The sequence below is a fragment of the Nannobrachium achirus genome (genome assembly GCF_963921795.1).
Source record: "Nannobrachium achirus genome assembly, chromosome: 1".
In the NCBI taxonomy this organism is placed as follows: Eukaryota; Metazoa; Chordata; class Actinopteri; order Myctophiformes; family Myctophidae; genus Nannobrachium; species Nannobrachium achirus.
This window is the reverse complement of record NC_137810.1, coordinates 9766187-9777903: the sequence shown is the minus strand read 5'-3', so window position 1 is coordinate 9777903 and position 11717 is coordinate 9766187.

Below are 11717 nucleotides of genomic sequence, written 5' to 3'. Positions count from 1 at the left end.
TCACACAGGTCCAGACATCATTCTCCTTATTCTTCATTAGATTTTAAACCAGGGATAGTGACTACTACCAGAACAGTTGACCGAGAAGCTGTAGAAGATGATGATGATGATGATGATGTAGATGATGATGATGATGATGATGATGATTTAGGTGAGGCATGCTCTGATGTACAACCAAATTGTAATACTGATGCCACAGGGGACCTTGCACAACAAATTGAGCACTCCTTTGCTGGTTCTATATTGAAACTTGAACATTTTTCTCATGTACCAAGTACAGCAATCGATTCCTTTTTACAAGAGCTTCACCACTTAACCAGCTCTCTGATCCCCCTTAGTGTTAATGTTTTGGCTGAAGTTTTTCAGAAGCACAATCTTCAGGTTGACAGATCTATCATAAAGGAAATAGCCGATACTTTGTGTACAGGTAACCCTGTAACTAAAGCTATACAGAAAAGTGGCACTCTGAGTTCTGCATATCAACGAAAGCAGTATTATAAGGCTAACTTCAAAGTTGTTGAACCAGTTGAATATATTTTGGATGGTAGAAAGAAGAGAACCTTTCAGTATGTTCCCATTCTGGAAACCCTGCAAGTGCTCTTGAATAGGAAAGATGTTTTGGAACTTGTAGTTGGTAATCACAGAACAGAAGAGGCAGAAAATCTAAATCTGTATAAGTCTTTCAGGGATGGCGAACATTTTAAGCAAAATTATTTCTTCTCGGAAGAGCTAAGGTTATCTATTGGACTCTACCAGGATGATTATGAGGTCTGTAACGTTTTGGGCACTTCCCGTAAAAAACACAAACTAACTGGTGTATATTGGGTGCTCCGTAACCTACCCCCAGTAACCAATTCCTCTTTGTCGTCCATTTACTTGGCCATTTTATGCAAAGCAGATGATGTGAAGTCGTATGGCTTTAACCAAGTTTTAGAGCCACTATTAAAGGACCTCAGGGTTTTGGAAGAAGAAGGCATATTTGTTTCAGAGTTGGGCTAACTGCAGCAGACAATTTGGGAGCTCACTCACTTGCAGGCTTTATTGAATCATTCACGGGTCATTAGAGTTGCCGTTATTGCATTGCCAGTAAGGAAGACTTACAATCAACAGAAGTGGCATCAGGACAATTCAGCCTCAGAGGTAAAGAGCAACATGAGGCTCATGTAAGAACAGCTGAAGAGACTGGCACTTTGTGTTTTGGAGTTACAAAAGCTTGTCCTTTGACTAATGCTCTCGCTCATTTCCATGTCCTCACAGGGTACCCTCCTGACATTGCTCCTGATATATTTGAGGGTGTTGTACCTGTTGAACTTGCAAGGTGTCTCAAAGTATTGATACCCAAGAAGTATATTACATTGGAAGGCTTGAACAATGCAATTCTGAACTTCCGCTATAAGTGGACTGATAAGACTAATAAGCCTCATATTGTGCCACTCAATCTTTCAAGCAGGAATTCCATAGGTGGTAATGCACATGAAAACACGTCCACAATGACGAGTCCATTAAACGGGTTATGAAACACACCAATTGCTTTAAAAATGTGCCCCTGTCGTTGGCTGTGAAACATCAATTCATGATTGGGTACCACTTGTCCTCTCCAAGTCTTGATAAACCAGTGGTAGATGTGTCAACAGTATCTACAGTCACATTAGATATTTTGAAGGAGGAGATAGCTCAAGCTGTTAAGCAAAGGTACCCTGGCCTATCTGAAATCTGTCTGGCTAAAGCCGTTTGGAGCAAGGGCATAGAGTACAAAATAGGGATGCTAGTTCCCTATGGGTCTGAAGGTGGCCAACCTGAATTCGGAGAAATTAAGCAAATGTGCATTTTGGACCAGAGATTGTGTTTCATTTTGAAAGAGCTGTGTGGGTGTGTTTCATTTTGAAAGAGCTGTGTGGGTGGTATAATGAGCACTATAGAGCCTATGAACTGACTACAGCTCCTACACGAAGACTTGCTCTTGTAGAAGTAAATGAACTTAGCGATGATTACCCCTTGGCTGCCTATGAAGTTGGAAATGTACGGATGGTGACCTTGAAAAGGTCAATCTGTCTGTGATAAGGTAACAAGGGTAACATATTAAACCTTTTTCATTCATGTATTATATGGATCTTCCTGTCTATCCTGTTCTTTAATAAACAAAAATAAATGTTCAGGATGCTGTACAAATTGAATTAAATCAGGTGAAAGGACATATAGGACAAACAAGTAAAATTAGAAGTGATAACTGACAAGAAATAAACAAACAAAATGGACCTGGAACAAGCTGATAAATTATTCTAAATTAGATACACACCTGGACATGCATTTTTGTTAATTAAAGCTGGAGAGATGCAGAGATCCCTGGACACTGACCATGATTAATTAATATCACTAAATTCACATTATAAAGGTTTAACCCCCAAAAAACTGTAATGTTTGAATATAGCCACAGTCCTAGTGCCCCCCCCCCCATGTTTATTCAACTTTGAAAAAAGTTGAATAAAGGCTCTTGAATTGAATAGATTTGGTGGTGGTTTATGCATGTATGTTCATAACCGTATTAAGTTTATCCCCCGGCCTGACCTACAACACAGCTCTCTGAAAGAATGCACAAGCTGTGAGAGATGGTACCACTCGGCTTGTGTGGGTAATCCTCCTTCAGAGGAGGTCTACTTCTGCCTTGCATGCACCTTTTAGTTTCACCTCCTTCTCCTCCTCATGCATTTTGGACAGATGCTACAGGTTTGATGATTGCCTGGTATCATTAGGAACACTAAGTTGTTTTTTTCCTTTACACTCTATTAGATCACCCTTGTCCACTGTTCATCATGCCATTTATTATCTTTTATTGTCTATAGTGACTGCCCTGAGATTGGGAGGACGGCATTTAATCGAGGGCCCATTTATGCCGAGTGGGACTTCCTTCTGCGACCAAGCAAGCAGCCTTTATCTATTCAGCTGTGCTGATCCCACTTGTACATCAAGCTGCCTCCCTCACAGCTTGGACTCCATCATGCATAGAAGGAAGCATGAGGTCAGTCTGTTGCTCTCCCCAGGTTGGCTGAGGGGCCCCCGGAATGGACAATTTTAAATAATGAAGAAAAAGTTGTGGGGGGGAAAAAGCAGCCTCACGCAACAAAAACAGGAGCCTCCTGCTCTATCTGGTTCCTACCGCTACTACTCAGTCAGCGTCCAATTGTCTGCTAAATGGCCTAATAGCAAAGCAGTCATGGTTCTAGGACAATCTGCACAGTCTACTAAAATGTTCCATATACCGTTATGTGCAATAGGCTTCCATGCACTTGTCCCATTTACAGCCTGTGTGGCACTTGGGTTTCTTTTTATGTTTTTTTCCATGTGATTGAGACAAAAACGATGTTTGAAAAGTGTCTCCTTGAATATGTACATGCTTGTTGAATAGCTGGTTTTGAATGTGCTTATTGTGCTATTTTTGCATAGTATCTTCAGGATAACATCTTTTACTAAACAATTGACTATAAAAGGCTATTTCTCCTCCTTGTATTTCCTATTTCCAACCAGTTAATTGCGTCCTTGTGTTTTCATTCATTCTAATTTGGGTGCAAATGTGCTTGTATTGGCATTGCTCTATAATGGCCTAGCAATTTACTTTGACACCTTGTAGTCCTGGCGTTTCGGGCAGTATTTTGATGGAATCGTGCACTTTATGAAAGAAACATGAAATTTGGCACACAGTTAGAACATGCTATATGGAACATGTTTGGCTATAGGGGCATCGCAGATTTGTCTTGGGAAACTTGTAGGAGCCAATCAAAGTTGGGCTCTCTTAGACTTTACTAGAGTAAAATAATCCAAAAAATAAATATGCTTTAAGTAGCATATGAGGGGTCAAACTAGGTGTTTTTCAGGATTCTGAATCCAATGCAAGCATTTGTTTTGCAGGCTAAAAACTGACCCATAAAACTATGGTTTAGTGATGAGTCATCACTTTTCACAGTTTTGTGGCGGCCATTTCTTGGAAAGGAAGGTTTTTCCTGCAAAACAAATGCTTGCATTGGATTCAGAATCCCGAAAAACACCTAGTTTGACCCCTCATATGCTACTTAAAGCATATTTATTTTTTGTATTATTTTACTCTATAGTAAAGTCTATGAGAGCCCAACTTTGATTGGCTCCCACAAGTTTCCCAAGACAAATCTGCGATGCCCCTATAGCCAAAGATGTTCCATATAGCATGTTCTAACTGTGTGCCAAATTTCATGCTTCTTTCATAAAGTGCACGATTTTTGCCTGAAACGCTCAGACTATGTAGCCAGCACCTCAGCTGAACACATGAAAACGCAAGCTGATGTAGAGGACTGTGGAACATCACAACCAACTAGTGGTGACCAGCTCCTCTCTCCACACTGACGTCACTGAAGACAGTGATGAGTGGGAGGAGACCAGGGGAGGTCAGACGGTTGTAAACACACTGGATTCACACAAGACACACAATGTGGAAGAACAAACATTGTCTGTAAGCCACAAGCTGTCCCATGACCTGCTATCATCTAAACAAACTCACTCCACGCAGAGTCACACAGGGAAGAAAGGTTTTAGTTGTACAGAGTGTGGCAAAATGTTTAAGCGCAAGGATAGTCTGAAGAGGCACACAGTTGTTCATACAAAAGGAAAACCTTTACTTGTAGCCTACTGTTTGTGGTAAAGGATGTAGTCAAAGTGGTGAACTTAAAGAACATATGAGGACTCATACAGGAGAAAAACCCTTTAAATGTACTGTTTGTGGTAAAGGCTGTGTTCACAGTGGTCATCTAAAAAGACATATGAGGACCCTGTGACTAGTCATGTGACGGTTTGATTTTTTTTATACCGGTTCGGTAATTAATTAAAAACCGGACTGAACCGGTAATATCGGATGTTGACCACTTGGGGGGCGCAGATAGAAGCGGACAGATTTATGGTGCCAAGTTAGCCATATATTATAACTCTTGTAGAGGACTTTTACAGAGTCTTTATAATCAACAGCCATCTGTTATTTTATATACATCGACAAGGATCTTCTCAGTGAGATGTCTCCAGTTTGTACTGTTACTGCTTCTCTGGAATGGGGAAAATGCTCTCTGCTGTGTTTGTGTTTGCTCTGCTTTACAGAGAACCAGTGGATTGGGTAAAAGACAGTGGATTGGGATTGCTCGTAGATCGGCTACTTTTGTTTTGAACGGTTGATCCTACGTGCCGACCCTCTACGGATCCGGGAGGGCAAGGCTTAGGCGGCCGTGGTGGTCCGCGGCCCCGGCGGACCACCAAAGGGACGCCGCCGCCACGAAAACGCTGTAATCAATCAAACAGCTAGGCTAGGCTACATACATACTGTCTCAGATAGCATACATGCTAGGCTAGCTTGCTTCCTCCGTGTTGTAGTTGAGCCAATAAAGGCTATTTGACCATGTTCACCACGGCGTTAATCGTCGCTATTGTTGTAAAGACACAATGAAGACCTGTGTGGCTTCTAACACGTTATCCAATGTCCACCACGTCTATAAACAATAGTGTGTGTATCCAGTTGTTATTGAATGAAGAGGACAGGGGGAGAGGAGGCGGGGTTGCTGTCTGAGCAGTGAGCTGTCAACAGTAGCAGATCTGCGCTCCACTAGACTCACTCAATATATACAGAAACATAATAAATACAATACAGAATGAATTTAATACTGTCGGAAAATACATGTGACGCCGTCAGCAAACGTTTACATTTGTAAGATATATTTTAATTTTAATTGGATACTTTTCTTTTTTTCCCCCCCAACTCGGTTTAGTCGGTATTCATAAACTGAACCGGTATCATCAAGTAAACCGGATCGAACCGGTAAAACCGGAAACCGTCACAAGAATACCTGTGACGGCCCTGCCCCTCTGCCTTTACTGTTGGTCTTGCTGGCAGCACCGGTGACTAGGCCAGAGAGGGGCAGGCCGTCAGGCCAATTTGGAACAGCTGAGCTTGGGTGTGGTTGGAGCTCTCTTGACTCCAGTGCAACAGGTTGCCTCTTACACCTTTTATACAACACGCACACCGCACACTCCAAACAGCCATACACTGCAGACATGACTGATTACTGACTCGTTCACACCTCATACCCAGTTTTGTTTGATTATTGCTTTTATTGATTTAGAGTAATAAATATAATTTAAAACGTTTGTACTTGTGTGTGGGCTCCCTCTTTTTGTCATGTTTGCCCTAGGCTAGTACAGTACATGACAAATGGGGGCTCGTCAAAAAGTTTAGTTTGGTTTAGTTTTGTTGGAAATGTTGGTTAATTGATAATTTAGTTTTGTCAGTAATTTGAAATTTGTCTGTATTTTGTTTGTTGGGAGTTCCTCACACAAGTCTGTTTTTTTGTCAGGCATCAGAGAGCATTTCGCCCCGCTGAGACTGCAGGTTATTTTGATTTCTTTATTTTCCCTTTGTATTACAGTCTCAACACTTATTTTTGGCTAGGTTTTGGTAATCTGCACACATTAGTCCAGTGAATTTTCTTAGATCTGTCAGTGGAGTTAAGGACTTTTTTTTTCTTAATTACATGTCGCCTCCCTGTTTTTCACTCCCAGACCACGCCCCCGAACGTCGTGATTGGCCGGCTATACTTGGCTGTATTTCCTGGCCGTGTGCTGTGTTTTGTTGCCCATACAAGCATTTGAAGTCATGGAGAGCACTTGCACCAACTGTGGTACTGGCCACTTCCTGTTTGGATGAGTCCTTTTCAAAGGGAGGAGTCCTTTTCAAAAGGTAGTCGGGCAGGTGGTATTGAGAGGGTGGTGGCATTCTTCTCATGCAAGTTCTGTATTTGTAAACAACCATTTATTGAGAACAAGGTTCTGGCGCTAATTAGTTTTGCAACACTTGCTATGTATTTGATTTATTGGTAAACTCCAGCTGGTTTGGCACAGATCAAAGTTCACTGACATGTTTAGATCTTTTCAAATTGGAAATTGGATGTTTTTTTGCAGCCCTACAATTTAGATATTCGCCATATTAAAGGTTCTGCAAACGTGATGGCAGATTGACTTTCACGTGCACATTAGAGCGTGTTGACCTGTTTGCTATGTATCCTAACCGTTCCTTGTCTTCTCCATTACAGGCCATCCTGTCTCTGGTTCTTCTAATTGGCTCCTGTGCACAAGGTTGCTGAGGCTGGAGGCAGGATGGTGTGGCGAGGTGGAGTCACAAGTAGTATAGGTAGTATATTGGTGCAAGTTAGTGTTTGGAAAAATGTTATGGTGAGGTCAAGTTGAATTTTGGGGGCTGTAGGGGCTTGGTTATGTAGTAAGTTAAAGATGAGCTATTTGACTTTGTTGGAAAGCTATTTGACTTTGTTTGAAAGTGTATTGTCTTTTGGAAATTGTGTTTTGGTATTTGCTTGTTTGCTAATTAGTTTTTTGTGTCTTCTTTAGATACTGGGGTGGAACCCCATTTTTTATGGAGGGGGGGGCTCGTCCGGGATCACCCCATACAGGTGAAAAACCCTTTAAATGTACTGTTTGTGGTGAAGGCTGTGTTCACAGTGGTCACCTAAAAAGACATATGAGGACCCATACAGGTGAAAAACCTTTTACGTGTAGTGTTTGTGGTAAAGGCGTTAATCGAAAGGATAATCTGAAAGCACACATGAGGACCCATACAATGTACTGTTTGTGGTAAAGGCTGTGTTCACAGTGGTCATCTAAATCGACACAAGAGGACCCATACAGGAGATTGGATCCATGGATAGATCCTCAGCTATGGAGATGGAGCACAGCAGCAGAATGACACACGACGGCTCAAAGGTGAAGATAACCTGTGTTTTATGCGTTAAAACGCAGGGTAAGTGATTTTGTTTGGCCCGGGGGGCCAGGGGAGACCCAAGCCCAAAATTCAGATGCCAGGTTGTAAGTGGTTGACTAAGCTCACTTCTTGACCATCTCCTCTCCCCGTTCTCCTACAGTTCCATGATAGGATTGAGCCCACCATGCTGGAGTCCCTGGAGTGCATCGCCAAACGCCTGCTTCAGCCTCTCATCTCAGTGGAGGTGGACAAGATCAAGGAGCAGGAAGCAGAGAATAAGAGTGTCTCTGTAGACTTGGAGAAGCTGCAGCCTTCCTTCGACACACTGAAGCAGCGAGGCGAGGAAATGATCGCAAGATCCGAAGGGTTAGCCACACCAAGTTATTTCACTCCTCCGCCCCAACCTGGGTCACCTACTACCTAAACCCACGAAAAGCCGGTATAGGTTACCTGAAAATAGAGGCCTAGAGAATGAGATTAAAGCAAAGTTACGTGATCCAACATGACGGGTGATAAATGAAAACAAAGCTATGAATGTTTTTCTGTTTTTCTGTTTACAGAATCCTCGCCCACAAGACTGGGAAAAAACATTGGACAAATGGATAGACGCTCGCTATAAAGTCTATAAAGCGGAGGTAAGCCCCCATGGAACTGTGGTTCCTAGGCAAAACACCTGGGAAAGAGGGAGTCCCGGGAGGTTGTGGTATTTTCCATTTCCTTAATCTGTCTCCCATCTCTTCCGAGCACTGGTCTCCACCAGGGCAGGCATCCTGGAGAAGCTAGCATAGGCCAATGTAAAAAGGGTGGCATGAGTTCTTTGCCAATCTTGTTGGTCACTCTTGAGCCCGGTGACAGTTCTACCAACACCCTGTCTCTTACCGCGGTTGTTTATACTGTTATTGGCTTTAGTTAAAAAAATAAAAATTAAAAAAACACTCCCCCTCCCCCCTCCCCCTATGCTCCTATGATGCGACTAGCGAAAAGCCAGCGGCACCGCTCCTTGGAGCAAGACCTCGGTGGTGCATCGCTGCTGAGGAGCACATTTTCCCAGCTCCTCCACCACCACCAATTAAATTAGTAGGCATTATTTGTGCTCTACCGCCGCTAACGGACTGATCGTCACCATTATTCGCGCTCACCATGTTATTACTGCGAGAGAAAAAAATAACTATATAAACAAACTGTACAGACAGAGACTAAATAAAAACGGTCCGTCACCATGATACAACAATTAGCCAACTGTGGGCTCATGGGGAAAATAGCTGATCTACATGCTCACAACGCCTCGCGATGAGCATGTAGATCTGCTATGTTCACAATAGAACCATGTTATACCAAATGTAATGTAGCACTGTAATATTGCTCATTCCGTTCTTGACAATAAGCAATCCTACTGTTTGAATGCTGTACAGATGTACACATGGAGCAAAAATGTTCAACTTCCGACTTTCTCTGGTGGGAGTCGACTTGTGTAATGAATTCGACTCAGTCGGCCTGTCGATTTTTTCGTTAATGCCCTATAATGACGCTCAAATCAGCAATTTATAGGACACCCCCACACAACGTATTGTGTCCCTATGCCTCCAGGATCCCGAGGGAAAGCCCAAGAAAGCCAACATCAGGGACAACAGGGTGTTGTCCCGACGTAGGACACGGGGTCCTACGTCCCCGACGATTGGAGGGAAAAAGTTAGTAAAGTATCTCATGAATGGGAATACCCAGACGACGACTGATCAGAAGGAGACCACTAGAGGGAGCAGAGAATGTTGGCTGCTGGGAGGCAATGAAATCGCTGTCGTCCCATTGTTATTGGGGAAAGAAACCTGGACATCCGCCGGGTTAGCAGTTAATAATCCACTATGTTCATGTTATGTTGTTTGATTTTGTATTAAATTTGTTGCTATGATTTAAGTTACACACAGCTGTTCTCTATCTTTGGGTCAGGACAAAAAAGCGAAAGAAAATATGTTTGACGTGGAGGTAGCAGAGCCTAACCGAAACCACCAACAAAACCCCGGGAGAAGCGTGTTCTTCAAGAATATCCTCCTTTGCCAGGCCGAAAAGACACGCCTCGATTACGGACAGTACTGCCGTTGGCGCGATGGCATTGCTCTGCGCGGAGCGGTAAGCCATTTAAAATGCCTCACATGCACATCCACAATTAATGACACAAAAAGAAAAGAAAACGGGAAAGCCGTGGTGTCCTGCTTTATAGACTTAAACACCCCTGTAACTAGATGTTTTATAAGCTGCAAATCAAGTATTCACTCTGTCATTCGACAGAGCCTAATTACAGCTTGATCGATGTAAATGGGTCTACTTGGCACATCGAAATGAGCAGACCTACAAGCTCAACGTGCCGCATCCGCCATGCATTATGAGCTTGTAGATCTGCAAAATGTGTTGGTACTAGGCATGGCCATGAGTACCTGAGACAAAAGTGTCAGGTACTCAGGAGAAATTTTCTTAACCAGTCACAATTAGGCCTTATCGGTTTCATAATTGAAATGATGTTAGTTTATGCAGGACACGGTCAGCCCAGCTGTAGTCGGCTGTCAGTCAGCTCTGATCTCAAATCCGCTTTCCTAAAACTATTTTGCCAAAATACACATTTTAGGGAAATAGCAACAACACGCCCACGGACACACCTCCATGCGCAAATAAAGAAGTCTGCATAATGGGTAGCAAGTATAGCGCCCCCCATTTCGAGAAATGCCAAGTTGCCTTACCCTAAACCCACGAAAAGCCGGTATAGGTTACCTGAAAATAGAGGCCTAGAGATTAAAGCAAGTTACGTGATCCAACATGACGGGTGATAAATGAAAACAAAGCTATGAATGTTTTTCTGTTTACAGAATCCTCGCCCACAAGACTGGGAAAAAAACATTGGACAAATGGATAGACGCTCGCTATAAAGTCTATAAAGCGGATGTAAGCCCCCATGGAACTGTGGTTCCTAGGCAAAACACCTGGGAAAGAGGGAGTCCCGGGAGGTTGTGGTATTTTCCATTTCCTTAATCTGTCTCCCATCTCTTCCGAGCACTGGTCTCCACCAGGGCAGGCATCCTGGAGAAGCTAGCATAGGCCAATGTAAAAAGGGTGGCATGAGTTCTTTGCCAATCTTGTTGGTCACTCTTGAGCCCGGTGACAGTTCTACCAACACCCTGTCTCTTACCGCGGTTGTTTATACTGTTATTGGCTTTAGTTAAAAAAATAATAATAACAAAAAACACTCCCCCTCCCCCTATGCTCCTATGATGCGACTAGCGAAAAGCCAGCGGCACCGCTCCTTGGAGCAAGCCCTCGGTGGTGCATCGCTGCTGAGGAGCACATTTTCCCAGCTCCTCCACCACCACCAATTAAATTAGTAGGCATTATTTGTGCTCTACCGCCGCTAACGGACTGATCGTCACCATTATTCGCGCTCACCATGTTATTACTGCGAGAGAAAAAAATAACTATATAAACAAACTGTACAGACAGAGACTAAATAAAAACGGTCCGTCACCATGATACAACAATTAGCCAACTGTGGGCTCATGGGGGAAATAGCTGATCTACATGCTCACAACGCCTGGCGATGAGCATGTAGATCTGCTATGTTCACAATAGAACCATGTTATACCAAATGTAATGTAGCACTGTAATATTGGATCATTCCGTTCTTGACAATAAGCAATCCTACAGTTTGAATGCTGTACAGATGTTCACATGGAGCAAAAATGTTCAACTTCAACTTTCGACTTTCTCTGGTGGAAGTCGACTTGTGTAATGAATTCGACTCAGTCGGCTTGTCGACTTTTTCGTTAATGCTAGGGTTGCCACCCGTTCCGTATAATACGGAATCGTTCCGTATTGGACAATTAAAAGATGCGTTCCGTATTGAACCAATACGGAACGCGGTTTGTTCCGTATTTAACCAAATGCCCCATAAAGGTCT